The 14,828-nt window shown below is 35.0% G+C and overlaps 1 protein-coding gene across 11 annotated transcripts in view; it reads right to left on the reverse strand.

Annotated features, from left to right (window-relative positions):
- Positions 1–14,828, reverse strand: part of LOC126756873 (protein qui-1) — a 159,250-nt gene that overhangs the window by 86,468 nt on the left and 57,954 nt on the right. For all 11 annotated transcript variants that reach the window (XR_007666650.1, XR_007666649.1, XM_050470356.1 and 8 more), the window contains one exon: positions 9,997–10,038. The gene's annotated coding sequence lies outside the window, so the exon portion shown is untranslated. The remainder of the gene's footprint in view (positions 1–9,996; positions 10,039–14,828) is intronic.

The raw sequence follows: 14,828 nt of genomic DNA on the forward strand, positions 1-14,828 counted from the left end.
AATATTATATTTCCCACAATTTTTGCAAAAAGTAACATTTAACTGCTGGAACTGCATGCATGTGGGCGCTTATAAGCATTCATATGTGCAAATGGATTTATTTCGAATATTCCGGCGGCTAAGCGGGGAGCAGCAGAACTGCTGCGCTGACATGGTGTGCATGGAAATGGCGCATATGTTGATTTGAGTGTTGTATGTTTGCTTATATGTGATTAAAGCGAGTGGAACATTGTATGGTAATGTACTTTAAAGTTCGTTTTGGTGGAAAATTTGGAATGGAATACTGTCTGAAGTATTATATATAAGATATATACATATATAGCACTAAAGTTTCTTTCATAACTGATATGATTTTTTTATAAAAAAAAAGTTATTAAAATGCCCTCTTTTTGGCAAACTCGTATAATAGTTTAAAACTTAAACTTTTTCTTTGCAATACTTGCATATTTAATATGTGGCACATGCCACCGAATTCAGACAATAATATACTCTGCATATCACTATAAAATCAATCAAATGCTCCAACTTACTGCTCCACCAAACCAACTTGGGAGCGGCTGCCGCCTTGCCTAGCAACCAAAAACACTGCCACTTTAACCAATAATTTTTTGAAAATTCAGCAAGCGGAGCACTCATACGCCATGTTGGCCAGCATGCCAGCTTGAATTGGTTTCTGTTTACCAATCGAACTGTTTTCTGCGTGCTGCACTGCTGCACAATGCAGCAATAAATGCCAACACACATGCACACATAACTGCAAATATAACGGTACATGCACACATACACACATAGATACGTAAACACACACAAAAGATATTCGATCGAGGCAGTTCGGAAATCACTGCCAGGCTATGCAAAGATAATATAAATGTGTACACTCACATGTGTGTGTGTGTTTGCATTCATACGCATACATGCGCATATTTGTTGCTGCCGCTGCTACAATGGCCTGCATTGGCATGGCAGTTCCACGTAAAATTAGTTTACGAAACAAACAATCGTGCGTATTTGCATAAATGGCATCGTTGCTTGCGTATGTGTTGGTGGCGGCAGCCGAATTGTGTTGTGGTTGAATGCGACAGGGCCGTATGAAAATTTCGGCACCTGCAAATATGTGCCGTTATTTGCTTTGGACGGAGGTATGTTGTGATTTATGCATGCATGCAATGAAATATAATTGCCAATCACGTCTGGCAAGTGCGTCGTTTTCAACTAAGCGCGACTACGTGTGATTTAAATATTTTTTGAGGTTTTAAGCAGTAAATGCTTGCCAAATATTTGAGATTCGTGTGCTATTCAGGTATTACGTTGCATTTATAATTTTTTGGATTTTTTTTGCGTTTTTTTGAATACAATAAAAAGATAATAATTGCTACAAACAATATTACAGATCTTATCTTTTTCAAAAAAAAAAAAAAAAAAAATCGTGAAAATGTAATATTTGAATTTTTATATAAAAAATATGCATTTGTATTTTCTTAATAATGGCAACTCTATAATAGTTTTATTGTAAAATTTGTTTAAATTTAACACAGCAAATTAAAAATGGATTCCGTTACAAAATTCAACTTAATTATTAAATCTTCTGGCATTATTGTTTATCTGGCAACCTTAATTAGAAAATGGTTTTATTAGTCATTTCTCATTGTATCTAAATTTTCGCTAGTTCATAAAATTCATCTTAAATTTACAAAATCTGGCAACATTGTTTATGCCATGTATGGCAACCTCGAGTAGAAAATATTTTTCCTAGAAGCATTCCCGATTGTATTTAAAGTTTATCTTAGTTTTCATAAAATTTAATTTTATTTTGAAAAATCTGGCAACCTTGTTTATGCAATTTTGGCAAGCCTGAGTAGAATTTGCATAAATAGAATTTACATGAAATCTGAATGCTTCCCAGTTCAAAGGATTTAATTTAATTTTAAAAAATCTGGCAACATTGTTTATGCTTTGTGTGGCAGCCCTGAGTAGACAATATTTTTCATTGAAGTTAAAATCAAAAAAATCTGGCAACCTTGTTTACATCATGTGTGGCAATCGTATTTGGAAAGATATATAAGGAAGTGAAAAAAAAATTGCTTCAAAGTTCAGAGTCGAGCTTAGTAGACATTAAATATTACGTTTTTATGAATTTCTACTTTTGTTCTACAAAAATCGTATGCCTAAAGAATAGTCTATTTTTAACTAAAGGAATTTGAAGCTCCTAGGGGTATACTAAGAAATTGAAAATACTACGAAAAATTCTCTAAACATAAAGTAGATGCTAATAATACCTAAATAGGTTTTATAAGTTTTCCACGAAGTGTATAACGCCCAGAAAGAAACGTCGAAGTCCCTACAAATGGTCAGCTTGATGAGCTGAGGCGATTTATCCATGTTCGTGTGTCTGTCGGTATATACATATGCGTAATAGTACCTAAATTTTTAGGATACCGATATGAAATTATATATTTAAGCTTTTCTCCAAGAATCTGTTCATTTGTTGGAACCACCGATATCGGACTACTTTAGCATATAGCTATACAAACAGAATAACCCAAACCAAGTTCTTGCATGGAAAACTTTTTTATATGATAAAATATCTTCACGAAATTTGTAATTAATTCTTGGTCAAGGGAATACCAGAATTTTTGCACATATTGTTTAAATCAGACATCAAAACTATTCTGCAATGGTCCGGCAACTTAAAAGGCTGCCTTTTGCCTAACTTTGAACAGTATATTCACGCACCAACTCCATCCTCCATTTCCGAACCAACCTCATACATTTTTAGTGTGTTTCGCCTTTTCCTATGTGTACTTTGAGCCTTCTTTCCCAGTAGAAAAGTCGGTGATCATGTAGTCGGTGCTTGCCGAAGCGTCATTACCCACTCAGCTATGCCCGAAGGTTCTATACGTAAAATCTCGTGCAGCCAGTAGTCGCTCAACAGATTTTGCTGCGAAGTTTCAGCGAAGAGTTCTATAGGCAGGTGTGGCACTAGTTTAAGAGACGCCGTTGAAGTGGTTCTTAAAGCTCTCGTGCATCGCAGCAAGCCTCTGAAATCTTTCCATTGGCTTCCTGTTGGTGGATTTCCGTACGCCTAGGGCGATAACTTTCAATAACTTTAACAAAAAAATGAATTTTGACGAAATATTTATATCACGGGGTATGCGTCTGGTCCCCTTCTTAATGAACTGCTAATTTTCAAAATCGGAGATTTTTCGAATTTTTCATGGCCCACTTGACCTGGTTTGAACCTACATATATTCTTGTGAACACAACCAGACCCTTTTTTATCGGATTCAACGCCGGACATGCTTGCGATGCCCAATTTTAGACTATATTGAGAGTGATGGCCATAATACTGTTATTCGTCTATAGACATTCACCGCTTATTAAGATGGAAATGTCGTTTGAATATGCTACCATCTTAGAGGCTTTGCCGTGCCTTGGCAGTTCAGTCACCACTAATGTTCATAAAAGTGGAGATATCACTTCTCTTTGCGGCGTACTTCTACAGACGTCTTTGGTCATTCTATCGTCTTTCCATTCTGATCTTATCCTTCTAGAGGTCAAGGGACTTTTGGTCTAAAGTTTTAACGCAGGATCAACACCTATTAGCTGGATAGTTCTTGTATGGGATCTAATGCAATGGTATACTATTTGAAGAAATTGTTCAGATCAAACCACTGTAGGATATAGCACCCATATGAACTAATCTATTAAAATTAGGATAAATATGTTTTTATGCCTGTTTTTATTAAGGGTGAGACTAGCTATGGTGTAGCCGATATCAACGTTTTTTCTTGAAATTTAATTAGCTATTACGCCATATTTATTACTCAAACACTTACACTTTAGCTACTTTATAAAAAACACTGAATTTTCGTCCATTACATTATTTTGGCTAAAAGTCCAGCTGCGTGAAAATCATATTATTTGCTAAGTAATAAATAATTTATAGCTTCCTAAACAATAATAAAGCACGTATAAATTAAATTCCCAACCAATAAGTCAATCAGTGACGCCATTCGAGTTGGTGCCTGGTACAACAGTGCGTATGATTGTTCTGGGCTGCAAATGCTTCAAGCTAAGGTTTGTATGCGTGAGTAAGTGATTGAAATAATAAAAGTAAAGCAATGCGAGATAAAAGTGTATTTACAGTTTATGACACACGTCAGTACGCTTCAGTAGATTTTACAAAAATCCAACCGTAGAAAAACACACACACACACACACACATAGATATATTTACAACAATGAAGTGCGCTGCTCCAACGCACAAGCGTTCGTTATTTGAAGCTGTCCACTTGAATTATATGGACGAGCACAGCGACTGAAATATAAATCGGCTATTTTAAACACACCTGACACGGGCATTAACCATTCGAGTGTTATTAAATTGCTTGATGGCTTTTGTGAAAGCCAAGCGAGCAAAAAATGCTTTTGAGGAAATTAAATAAAATTCAGTGGCGGCAAAGAAAAGAGCCAAAGCGTAAGCTATTTGGAAAAACTTTGCCAATAAAAAGGAAAGCATCAAATTAGCAGAAGTGTGTGAGCCGAAATGAATGCCGGCGAGTACTTCAAGCATACCTATGAATGCGCAAGGCAAAAGGTAGCTGACAAGCCGCATGAAAAGGTCCGTTTAACAAAAGGTTCTGTCAGCGCTTAAGAACAGTGGAGATATGCCAAAAAAATGCGCAAAACTAAGTAAGAAGCAAAGTGTAAGAAGCAGCATTTTTACGCTACAAGTTTTTCGATATATACTTAAGCGCTTGTATGTGTTGTATGTGTGTGTATTGTTGCAAATATATGTGCGTGCACAAAGAAAAAATGTTTGAAAGTAGTATATTTTATGGCGCTTATTTGTCTTGTTGCTGCATTGCCGTCTCCAAATTGTATTGTTCAAACTTTTGCCATTTGTTGTTAGCCGAAATTATATTAAAAAGTTTGCGCTTTGCGATTTCACTTTGGTTTTTCGCACTTTTTTACTTGTAATGCCATCCATTGATATAATATATTGTCGAAATACATACCCACATATGCATATGTATTGTCAGTTAATATAAACAAACGGTGTTATAGCTATTCTTCCACTAAAATTGACTTTTTCTTCTCACCTGCAAAGACATTGTCGACTTTTTCGCTGCTGCAAAGCTAACTTTTGCTACTTTTTCATGCCGAGTTGATCGTCTTGTGAATGGAAAAAGACACTCAATGCGCACATAATGAATTGTTGTCACTTGAAATGTGTCAGCAAAGTTTATAAATTTAAGTTGTGTAGCAAATATACACTGTTTTGTGTTTTTGTGTGTCTGTGTATATGTAGATTTGCATTGCTTATAGCGAAATTGATGTATCGTTATTTTCCAGAAATTTATTTATTTATGAGTTGATTTATTTCGTTGTCAATTTGGGAAATTCTGTCTAAAAGCGCAAACTTGCTGCTACAACAGGTATTTTGTCGTTTAGAAAATACTGAAAATGTCAACAAGCATTTGTTATGCTACTGTTGTGTGTTATGAGAATGAGATGGAAGGAATTTGGCATTTGTTCTCAATTTGATTCTTGTATCTAAATGTTAGATTTTTCAAACTTTTTCCGGCCATTAATCACATCACATTTAGTGGATTTTGGGGAATTAATGGGTAGTCTTTTCGCATTTCTAATCAAACTTCAACATATTTTTCAGTAATTATAATGAACTTTAATTAACCAAATATATACTATTTTGGTCGACCACTTTTTTGCATTTTTTCGCTAGAAACGTTATCTCATCAGTGCACAACTTTTCTGGTTTCTCTCGGTTTTCACAGGCTTCTCTTTAAGCCAATTTAACATCATTAAGAGAGTTCTGTATTGACCGAAACAAATGGTTGTTCGATGGCGAAAGGTCAGATCTATATGGTGGATGCATCAAAAATTCCCAGCTAAGCTCTCCCAGTTTTTGCTGAGTCATCAAAGATGTGTGTTGTCTAGCGTTGTTCTGATGGAAGACCAAGTTCTTTCTGTTGATCAGTTCTGGCCGTTTTTTTTTTCGATTGCTTGCTTCAATCTCATCAGTTGTTGACAGTAAAATGTACCATCAATCGTTCGACCAGGCTAGAGCAGCTCATAGTGGATGATTCCTTTCCAATCCCATCAAACACTCAGCATAACCTTTCGAAGGGTCAATTCTGGCTTTGCGACCATTTGTTGAGCTTTACCACGCTTGGATCATGATCTTTTTCGCACATTATTGTCGTATTTGATCGACTCGCTTCAGAAATGGTTCGATTTCATTTCGTTTCAGCAAAGAATCGCAGATGTTAATTCGGTCCATTAAGGTTTTCACAGACTTTTCGTGTGGTACCCAAACATTGAACTTCGTTTTGTAGCCAGCATTTTATAAATTATTCAAAATCGTTTGTTGATGAATGTTATGTTTCTTAGCGATGTCACGGCTGCTTATATGACGGTTCTGGTCAATCCTTTCCATACTTTCATCGACTTTTTCAACGATAGGTCGACCAGAGCAAGGTGTAACTTTCACATCAAAATTCCAGAACGGAAACAGGCGAGCCATTGTTCTGCAACATGAACTGATACAGCATCGTCTCCGTAAACTTCACAAATTTCATTGGTGACTTGCGTTGCATTCTTTCCTTTTTTATACAAAAATTTCAAAGTATAGCGAATTTCTTAATTATTTTCACTCATTTTTGAACAGCTGTGACTTTTTTCCAACTTCCCCGAATTTTATTTGTAGTTGAATGAAGTATAAAATCTCATCTTTCCAACACTACATGCTATGACATAATGTAATTGGTAGCACTGAAGATATACGACTGCAACGACATCTATCGACAAAATACGAAAAGACTTTTTCGACAACCCAATTTGTATTAAATTACTAGTTGAAAGTCCTGTGCTGTTTGGTAAGTTTTTGTAATAATAATTATTATTTACATAAAATTTTTGGGAGATCTGGCAGCCCAGCTCGAAAATTTGTGCTAACTATATACTTTCCGCGGGCTAAACAGTTTTGTATTTATTATATAATTATACCCTGAACAGGGTATATTAAGTTTGTCGCGAAGTTTGTAACACCCAGAAAGAATCGTCGGAGACCCTATAAAGTATATATATAAATGATCAGTATGTCAGGCTGAGTCGATTTAGCCATGTCCGTCTGTCCGTCTGTCTGTATATATACGAACTAGTCCCTCAGTTTGTAAGATATCGTTTTGAAATTTTGCAAACGTCATTTTCTCTTCAAGAAGCTGCTCATTTGTCGGAACGGTCGATATCGGACCACTATTATATAGCGCCATACAAACTGAACGATCGGAATCAAATGCTTGTAAAAACTTTCACATAAAATATATTTACGATGTTATATTATTTCCTAAAGCAACAATTAATCTCCGAAAAACGGTTAACTATAGCATATAGCTTCCACAAACTGAACACATAGTTACTAACAGAAATGCATATTCATGTATTTAGCTTTTGCAACCGAAGTTAACGTTTTTTCAGACGTTGTTTTATTGTGGACAAATACAACTTGACAAAGTTATATTTTGGAGTCTTAAATAGTGGGCTTTCCTTTAAAACTATTTCAGTCTGATCTTTAAACGTTGAACTGTCGAATAAAAACCAATAAAAATCATTTATATGTTATATTTTATTGAAAAACATGCAGCCCACATAAGTACAAGTATCTTATTCATGTCGTTTTTTGGTCAACAGACGTTGTTTTGCACAACTGACAATGATATACAAGTTTTTTTTATAACCTTTGCGCACATTGCCTTCAAACCAAATAATTTTTATTATAATAAAAAATATGAACTAAAATAGCAAAAAAGTAGGAAAATCCAAAAAAAGTCAAATCAAATGTTGTCCACAAATCATTATTAATGTCACTCATACGCCACGTGTAACCCCGCAGTGTCTACAACTTGATTTATGCGTGAACAAACAAACACACCTAAAGTGTGCGTGAACATTTTCATTTGCAAACCGCAATTAAAACATGATATGTTAATGTATAGGTGTGCGAAAATATAACAATAAATGTGGGTGTGCTCGCTTGAGCATATTTGCCGAGACTAATTAAAATATTTTCTTTGTATTGTGCACAATAATCTTAATTAATTGCTCAATTATTATGAAATTATTTACGAAGCTATTTGACTATATGAAATTTTAGAAATATTTGCGCCATTTTCGTTTTCATTATGCCAATTTTGTTCTTAATTAACGTATTTCTATGCACCAATTATGCTGTTTGCTTGCACTAAACGAAGATTTGTCTGTTTGTTGTCTATTATCTGATCTACTTTTAGTGAGAAATTCAGAAATGTAATACAATTATAATTAAGCCTAAATGCTTTCATAATTAGTTGCCATAGTAACTCTCAAGTTTCTCTGGTTAATTATTTATTTTTTATTTATACATTTTTTTTTCATGGCGCATACATACGTACATAATATTAAGTCAAGCAAAACGAAATACAAATATATTATTTTCCAATATATGACTTTGGTATACTGTCTTGTGTTATATAAGAGCGATCGGGTTACCCTATATGGCGTTGGAAAGATAGTAATAAATAAGATAGTTTCCTACTAAGCAAGCTTCTCAGATAGTTATTTGCTTGCTTGACTTAATATTGATAAAGCACACGTCGAAGGGGATCGCCAGCAGAGACAAAATACGCCTAATATGGCAGCTGAACATGTGTATAGTGTTTAAGGTTCTCACGCTGTAACATTTATAGTTTGGATCTCCCAGAAGATGGAAATAGTCGAGTCTGACCATCATGTAAGTACTGTTTTGCTTTCCCAGCGGTTAAGCATGGCACAAAAAACTATTAAGAAGCTTTTAAATAAGGCCTGATACTAAGATGAGCTTTCGTATGAGCCTGTCTGCAAATTGTTGTTGAATCGCAACAAAATCGATGCATTTCTGAAGTGGATAAGTGCGGGTGTTGGAAAGTGGATCTCTTACGACAACTTCAAGTGAAAATGGTATAGGTCGAAACGTGGTGAGTCGACACAAACGGTGACAAAACCAAAATTCACAGTCTGGAAAGATTCGTTGAATATTTACAGAGATTGGCAGAAATCATCTACTTTAAGCTACTGTCCTACTACCGAGCTTTTAATTTGAATCTGTACTGTCAATAATTGGAATGTTTGTAAAAAGCAATCGCCCAGAAGTGAACAGCTTCGATCAATAGCAGAGGACTCGATGCTCTCCGGCATAACTTCAGGCCAAGCACATCGATTCTGACTCTCCAGTATAATTATGTATCTACCTCAGAGGTATAATTATGTATCTATCTCATAGCCTGGACCTTGCAAGTAGTTTCTGTCCATGATATTGTCTATGACGAATGAATTTGTTGATGAAAAATTCGCTTCAAGAGAAGCATGTGAAAATCGAATGTCCCAAGTTTTGGCAATAAAGACGAGGGTTTCTTTAGAGTGATATTATGAAATTACCTTTAAAATATAAACCAGTTATCGAACTAAACGATAAATAGTTGACCTATATATGATCATTTAAATAACGCTTAATATGTTAAGCCTTCTATGTAACGCAAAAACAATGGATTATTTTTAATACACTTTATATTCAACGAGGCTTTTAAAAGTAATTTAATAATGGCTGGGTACATCAGGCTATGTTCCAAGTGGTGAGTCAATAAAGAAACATGTTAACTACAGAGTGTTTCAAAATAGTTAAACTAAGTTTTGATGGGAAGGCATAGTTCAAACAAAGGAGGAAAGTCAAAATATTAATGTGATTACGACTCATCTTAAAAACGTGTTTTTGGTGTTTATGAATATGAAACTTTGTTTGTTTCAAGATTCATAGAACTGAAACAAAAAAAGCCAAAATCAACTCAGAGTTTCTTAAACACCTTGAGAAAAACATTTTGACTCCATAATAACAAAACATAACCTCGAGTTTATGACTTAAAGTGAATTATTAGCAAAAGCATTTTTTTTTTATAAACTCACCTTATTTCCAGTAAAATGACTTTAATGCCTGAAACACAATTGCTGAAAGAGATAACAATGTTAAATTAGATATATTTTTATGCTGGCAAAAAATTATGTTGTTAATATTGTATAATAGCTATAAAGAAATTGAAGATAACAATATATTGCTAGTCGAAAAAGTCTTTTCGTATTTTGTCAATAGATGTGGTTGCAGTCGTATATTTCCAGTGCTACCAATCACATTGTGTCATACCATATACTGTTGGAAAGGTGAGGTGGTTGTCCAAAAATGAGTGAAAATAGTGATGAAATTCACTATATTTTGAAATTTTTTAATAAAAAACAGAAGAATGCCCCGCAAGCCACCAATGAAATTTGCGAAGTTTATGGAGACGATGCTGTATCAGTTCGTATAGCACATGTGTTGTCTACACTACAAAATTTAGCTGTTTAACTCCGCGGGTTGTTGTCCAGGCTGTTAATTTGGTTGGGAGCATGGCTAAAATAGCAATTAGCTCATCAACTTTAATCATCTCAATAAATGCAAAATTAAGAAATCAAGCAAGTCTAACAGCTGATCATTAAAGGGGCATATCGTTAAACGAGTAGAAAGCAGCGTGAAAGTCAAAAACTAGTTTCTCAATTAAATAATCTTCATGTATTGAATTAATTTGGCTGTTTCGCACATTTCGCTATTACGTCTTGATTTAATAATAGTTTAACGGAGACTTCTTTCTTTAAGTTTAATAGTTGCTTTGCCAAAAGTAACACTCTTAAATTTTTGGTATGCTGAAAACAATAGGCACACACTTTCATATCCAAAAAAAAGTATTAAAATTTGGAAGTTGTCTTCTGAACATCAACTTCTATTTAAAGTAAGAGCAAATATACTGCTTTATCAGTCTACCTGCTTAGCACAACTGGCTGTCAATTAAGTAACTGTTTTCAATATTTTTTACAACTGTCAAAAACAAAAACATACAATTTTATTATATACATACTTCGGTATATACATATTTGTTGCTACCTATATCTATTGTTCCTTAGACACTATACTTCCAATCCCTTTCTAAAATTTAATCTAAATTAAAATCACATGAAGAACAATTCACACGCTTCGACAATTCTTTGGAGCATTAAGTCAGTTAAGTATTAGAAAAAGTGTCTGAAAGCAAAGCTGCACGTAATTAGATGAAATCCATTTCAATCGTTTTTCGATAAATTGGGCTGAGAAAGCATACAGAAAAGAAGCAAAAATACAAAATATCCCCAGCAAAAAGCGAACAAGTGCCGAAGAAAAAGATGAAAGAGATAACAACCAAAGAAAGCGGCCGCATTTCATACAAATCACCTACATATGGCTAAGCACACTTGAAGACTTTTGGCAGAGAATTACCGAGTGAAAAAGAGTTTCGTAAAAAAAAACATATGAAGAGAAAATGCAATTCAATGAAGTGAAAACGTTAACTTCGGTTGCACCAAAGCTATGATGCACTTCACAGGCGCATTTTTTATAGCATAAAAGGGTATAAAAAGATTTTACTTTGATTTTGATCGATATATTTGTATGACAGCTGTTTGTTATAGTAGTCCGATATTAACAATTTCTTCGAAGATTTCTTAGTTGATTTAGACAATAGTTCTTGACAAATGTCTTGAAAATATCTCGTCATATCACAGAGTTTTATATAGAATAAAATGCCACTTGATTCCAATCGATCAATTTATATGAGAGCTATATGTTATAGTTATCCGATGTTAACAATTTCTTCGGATATTGCATATTTTCCTTAAAAATAATTTGTGCTAAATTTCTTTAAGATAACTCGTCTAATGACAAAGTTTTTCATACAACTACTTGCTTCCGATCGTTCAGTTTATATGGCAGCTATATGCCATAGTCGTCCGATATTGACGATTTCGACAAATGAGCAGCGTCTCGGTGAGAAAAGAAAGTGGTCACAATTTCTGGCCGATATCTCAACAACTGAGGAACTAGGTTCTATTTATACAGACACACATGGCTAAATCGACGCAGCCCGTCACATTGATCAATTCCATATACATACTATGTACTATATATACATTGTAGAGTATCTGACGTTTCCTCTTGAGTGTTACAAACTTCACTTCGTGGCAAGCGTAATATATTATATTAAGTTATGTATTTTGAAACAAAATATGTGTTTTGGTTATAAAATAGTGATATATTGAACAGCGCGGAAGCTTAAAACTTTATGATACGTATAAGTAATATGATGTAGTGAATCGTAAGCAATAATAAACTTAATTTTCGATTTTTTTGATGATACGTTGTTTTGCATTTTAAGTGACGTATACCCTGTTCTGGGTATAAAAATAAATGAAAGATATCAAATAAAAATGGAAAAGGCAGCTTACTTAGATTAAGAATTTTTTCAAATAGCTAGAAGAAATATTTTTCAAAGTCTTGTATTAATTTTTTTTTAATTATTACGTGGGCTGCTATATATACTTATTTCTGGCCTAATAATGAAATTAGGAATATTTGTCAACGAAAAGGGTTTTATTGTTTTTCAAAATATTCTCCATCAAGATTTATACACTTTTGCATGTGTTCAAACCAATTTTCGAAGCACTTTTTCCTCTCCGATTGAGACACCTCCAAAACATGGTTTTTGAATGCTTCAACAGCATCTTCTGGCGACGAAAATCGTTGATCACGCATTATTTTCTTGAAAAGAAGTCATTGGGTGCCAAGTCAGGGCTGTACGGCGGATGACCTATCAATTCGACGTTTTGGCCGGTCAAAAAGGCGCTGGTTTGAGCCGATGTGTGAGAGCTCGCATTGTCATGGTGCACAATGATTCGTCTCCTCTTGTTCGTTTTTCGAATTTCTCCGAAGACTTCAGGCAAACAAATGGTAGTGTACCACTCAGAATTGACCGTCCTACGTTGCTCAAGCGGAACAGTCGCCACATGACCAGTTTTGCCGAAGAAACAGGCGACCATTTGCTTCGAAATGCTTCTTCCACGAACAACTTTCGATGGATTTGGCTCGTCTTGGAAGACCCACACGGTCGATTGCTGTTTTGTTTCGGGCTCATACGCATAGATCCATGATTCGTCACCTGTGACGATCTTATAAACGTCTTTTGAAGTACCGCGATCGTATTTTTTCAGCATTTCTTTACACCAATCCACATGAGCCTTTTTTTGAGCGATTGTCAAATTGTGCGGGATCCAACGACAATCCTTTTTTACAGCTAGGTGTTCATGCAATATCGAATGTATGCTGGTGGGAGAAATGCATAGGCATGCCTCTATCTGAAGGTATGTTACATGACGGTCTTGCATTATCAGTTCACGTACGGCATCGATGTTTTCTGGCACAACGGCTGTTTTTGGACGACCTTCACGGAATTAGCCTTTGAGCGAGCGTCGGCCAAGATTGAATTCGTTGTACCAGTTTTTCACAGTGCTATAGGATGGTGTTTCATAGCCATACAAAGATTTTAGTTCATCGATGCACTCTTGTCGTGATAATCCACGTCGAAAGTTGTGAAAAATGATCGCACGAAAATGTTCACGAGTTAATTCCATTTTTTGGCCGAGATGAATTTTTTAATTCCCTATAAATAAAACAATTCACGATTAAATGACAAAACGTTCGGAGTGATGTTATGCTAAAAAATGTCAAACTTTCCTATGGAAATGTCAGATTGCACCTGGCAACACTTAGTGTTGCCTAGGCCAGAAATATATATAGCAGCCTCCGTACAATCATCACATCTTTAATAAGTTCTATACCGCGCCTTATTCAGTTATTTTCAAATTTCACATTTATTTTATGTCACACCAACACATTCAAAATTCGTTGAGTTCAATCACATAACGGCTAAGCAATTACGAATTGTTATGCATAGTCCTTTCAGCAGCCAAATGAGCAATTTTCCTGCAACATCTCTGCATTTCCTTCACTTTTTCACTACTTATTTCGCATTTCCCTTACTTTTTCTTCTTCTCTTCTGCCCGTTTTGGTTAATTTTTAAGTTAGCGCGTGTGCTACATTTGTATTATCGCTTCGACCAATGGCTGCAATAAAAACCCAATTTATTTGGCTTCACACCTAATCTTACACCTCATACATATAACGGTGCTTTTTCTACGCTTTCAGGCTGCTTGCTGCAACATTTCATTTCGTCGATATTGAATATTAGACATCTCAACTTTCCCCCGACATTTTTCACACTCATTTATATTTATTTTATTATATTTGCTTTTATGGTGTTTTCTGCTTTTTGTTTGTTTTTGTTGTGCTTTGTTCTGGGTTATATAATTTTACGTTGCAATTCAGTGGAATTGGATTTGGAAGCGAACCGGAAAGGCACGTACCGAATGGCGGGCCGCTGCCTGCGCTGAATCTCAAATAGAAATACGACTGCATGTTAAATGTCAGATATAAGTTGTCATGTTGTGCGTGTGTGTGACAATATTTCTGCTTCTAGCTGCCGACTTTATATGCAGAGGTTTTCCAGTCGAAATCGGTCGTCGAAAATCAAAAGCACGCCGTGTTTAAGTCAACAAAGGCATTCTTTTGAAGTTGCTTTACAGTTTATTTTCTCAAACACATACATGTGTCCATATATGACTGTATATGTGTGCATATCTGTGTATATGTATGTTTATATATTTGCATCATTTGCTTTACATATTCAACTTCGTTTTATATGCATCCGTAGTTATGCCTTTCTTTTCTTTGTATTCGCTTTATTCTCTCATTGTCTCTTTACTTTTATTTCATCCTTCCGTTGACGCTGCGCCTTTGTCATACTAATCAGCAGGATAATCATCACCATTATCCCTTTTCG

The sequence above is a fragment of the Bactrocera neohumeralis genome, chromosome 4, assembly GCF_024586455.1.
Source record: "Bactrocera neohumeralis isolate Rockhampton chromosome 4, APGP_CSIRO_Bneo_wtdbg2-racon-allhic-juicebox.fasta_v2, whole genome shotgun sequence".
Classification (NCBI taxonomy): Eukaryota; Metazoa; Arthropoda; class Insecta; order Diptera; family Tephritidae; genus Bactrocera; species Bactrocera neohumeralis.